Source organism: Quercus suber, unplaced genomic scaffold (assembly GCF_002906115.3).
Source record: "Quercus suber isolate HL8 unplaced genomic scaffold, Cork oak 2.0 scaffold_635, whole genome shotgun sequence".
NCBI lineage: Eukaryota > Viridiplantae > Streptophyta > Magnoliopsida > Fagales > Fagaceae > Quercus > Quercus suber.
The window spans coordinates 416,315-419,865 of NW_027070077.1; the positions used below are offsets into that span (position 1 = coordinate 416,315).

General features: G+C 32.1%; 1 pseudogene; it reads left to right on the forward strand.

Moving 5' to 3' along the window:
* LOC112009415 (uncharacterized) overlaps positions 1 to 3,551 on the forward strand; it is a 13,472-nt pseudogene extending 9,921 nt beyond the window's left edge.

The window sequence follows — 3,551 nt, forward strand, 5'->3', positions numbered from 1 at the left end:
TGATTATGTGGTCAGGTTCAAATTCAAATATGAAATTCAAGTTAATTTTGGTCTTTATATTTGATGTTAAGTTTTTGCATCTTATTCTTAAGACATCAATTAAAGTATAACTTAGGGATAAGAAATATTACACGTAAAATTACAAAGATCAATGAACCCTAAAAGAGAAAAACAACAAACGTCCCCAATTTTCCTCAACTAGTTAAACAAATAATTTTGAAGAGTATGCTTCAATCCCATGAAATCATCTAGTATCGACTATGTAATTATTAAGCAGGAGTAATCATCATGTGACCAACATGCTAATAAGCTCTTGCTCAAATGGCACCTCCTCTCCTTGTAAGAATAAGTTGTGCATGGTGAGGCCATGAGTTTGAGATCCACTGGGTGTGTGTAATTACCCACTGTGTTCCCCATGGATTCAACTTAATTAGGAAAAAATAGTCTTAGCATAAAGAACTGATTTTTTGTCATGAATTCAACTGCATTTAGGAAAAAATGGTTTTTGGCAAAAAGATTTTCAACTGATAATTATGTGATGGACATGGATAATTATGATGGAATGACAATCTGAAATTTGCTGCATCAGAGATAATTGGGATAAGTGCATAATGGTCCATTTATATTGGCTTGGCTATGAACAACCAAATTGAGGCTTTGGCAATTAAGTCTTATCAAAAGTTAATGAATATTCTATATAGCAAAAGTTAATAAAAATAGTAAGTCTTACAACAATCTCACCCATCCCTTTGCTACTTAAGCCAAGCCTAGATGCAATGAAGTAATATTCTATAGAGCAGCAGGAAAATTTCAATTATCAATAAGGGGTAAAAAGAGAGAGAGAGAGACTAACATAGGAGGAAGTTTCTAGAATGCAGAGGATACTTCTGCCATTTGTGATAGTGTGATCATTTGTTCTTTTACCCAAATTTACTTTGTGTGTGTATATATATAAATAAAACTGAATAGATATGTTCCTTTTCCACTTTTATAATCCGGTTTATATCATATATAATTATTGTGTCATGCATGTCATAGTTTTCATTATGTCTTTTCCATGAATCCTGATGTAGATTCAATATCGCAACTCATTTCATATTTGATATGATGCACTTCTTGTACCTATAATTATCAATTGTCAATAACCACGGCTTTTAAAAATATTTCATGCAAAAAAGTTTATATAAGAAACAAACATAACATATTTTTTGTTAATTTGATAGTTGGGGGAGGAGGGAGGGAGAAATCAAACCTAATAGATATTAGAAAGATGGTAGACTTTTGCACTAACTCCAAAATTTCTTGATATGCATGTTATTGGTCTTCAGAGTCATGGTAAATATCAAAAGATAATAAATAAATAAAAGGCGATTTATTGGATTTTGCCAAGAGGTTACAATTAATTGTGTCAGAATGGCTGATTTTGTTGCTTGCTTTTGAATAATGTGGAAGCAAGCAGTGTCTTTGATTCTCTCTCATTAAAACCCACAAACTTGGAAACTTTCTTTTGTCTCTATTTTTCTCAAACAAAACCTGCTCTTCTTAGATTCTCAATTGTAGAATTGTGTTGAGAGTTTCATTATTATGGAGAAGAGTGAAAGGAAAGTATGACAATAAACTGCAGATCTAGAAAAATAGAGAGGAGAGTAATATTCTGGTGACAATATTTATCTGTGAATGTGAGCAATAGTATGAAATTCTATTGGGAGCCAGTGTTTATGTCTATTTCTGTCTTCTAGTAGAAACATCTATTCTTAAGGAGTTGCTGAGTTGAAGTTTATTCAATTTACTATTTTAGCCTCATCGTTAGTAGTGTTTTTTTATTTTTTATTTTTTATTTTTTATTATTTTTTATTATAAAGTTTTTATTATTGTTGATTTTAAATATGTAAATTAGAGGGTGACACCAAAATCATCCTTCTATAGTAGTGTAGCACTAAAACCCTCCCCTTGACAGAGCAAGGTACATGGTAAGATCATGGGTTCAGGTTCATGTATAACTTACCAAAAAAAAAATAGCATTTTTTGTGCCCTACCTGATGCTCAAAGTGATTGTTCTTGGGCTTCTTAACAATCAACATCAAGAACAAAACCAAGAAAAAAATTTAACATTATGAAATTTCACCGTAAGAAGTTGCCGACATTTGGTACTCAACATTTATACATGAAGTGGAATACCAGAGTGAGTTTTGGGAATCTAAAACTTTAAATGTAGAAAACGCCCTGGAATGTGAGCACGGTGACAAATGAAATTTGTTGCTGCATATGAAAAACTTCATCCTTTAAGCAGTTTTGATTTTGGGGATAATTAGTCACTTCAACATGCAATAGAAGTTCTGGATATTAATTTCTTGAAATTTAAAAGAGGTTCTCCATTAAAAAATAACAACTTTCAACGAAGATTGTGGTTTTCTTTTTCTTCTTCTCCTCTCCCCCTTCTCTGTTTTCACCCTTTGCTTTTCACATTTTTGTTTGTGAGAGTTGATAGATATCATCTTATATCTTTTTCAGCTTACTTGTAGCTCCATTACCATAATTATATTTTACTATACCACGTTTGTCCTTTTCAGGAAAATGATAATGCTGGCTTGGAATTTCCCAATTTTAATTTCAATGTATCCCATCATGGTGACTATGTGGCTATAGCATCTGAACCTTTGTGCCTTGTAGGGTTGGACATAGTTTCTTATGACATTCCCAAAGGAGACAATTCTAGAATTCATTCAGAACTTCTCCTCATACTTTTCAAGTTTGGAAGATAATATAGTGAATGCCGGCTCTTGTGATGGTATTTTGGCTGAGTTTTCCAATTTCTACTTCTATAGCACCAAATCTCCGGACCCACCTCCCATTTTTGACAAACTCACCATCTGGGAGAACAAACAGCACCATTCTTCAACACCTACTCACGCAGAGCTCAAAACCCAGATAGGTAAAGCTCTTTGTTTATGGGTTTGAATGATCTTATAACTTAGGCTCTTCATTTTTGCTTCTATTTTGCTTTAATACACTGTTTTGTTATCTGGGAATCTAAACAATAATCAATTAAAAGTTATACATTTAGGTGTTTCAACTTGTTTGCATACATGGGTTTTGAAGAATAATGATGAATTTGATATATTCATTGGCTTTAATACACTGTTTTGTTATCTGGGAATCTAAACAATAATCAATTAAGTTAAACATTTGGGTGTATCAACTTGTTTGCATTCATGGGTTTTGAAAAATAATGATGAATTTTATATATTCATTGGCTTTAATACACTGTTTTGTTATCTGGGAATCTAAATAAATCAATTAAGTTCAACATTTGGGTGTTTCAACTTGTTTGCAAGCATCGGTCTTGAAGAATAATGATGAATTCTATATATTCGTTGGCTTTAGTACACTGTTTTGTTATCTGGGAATCTAAACAATAATCAATTAAGTTAAACATTTGGGTATTTCAACTTGTTTGCACACATGGGTTTTGAAGAATAATGATGAATTTATATATTCTATGACACTTTTTTGGGTGTACAGTAACAATGGGTCAATCGGTGACATACTAG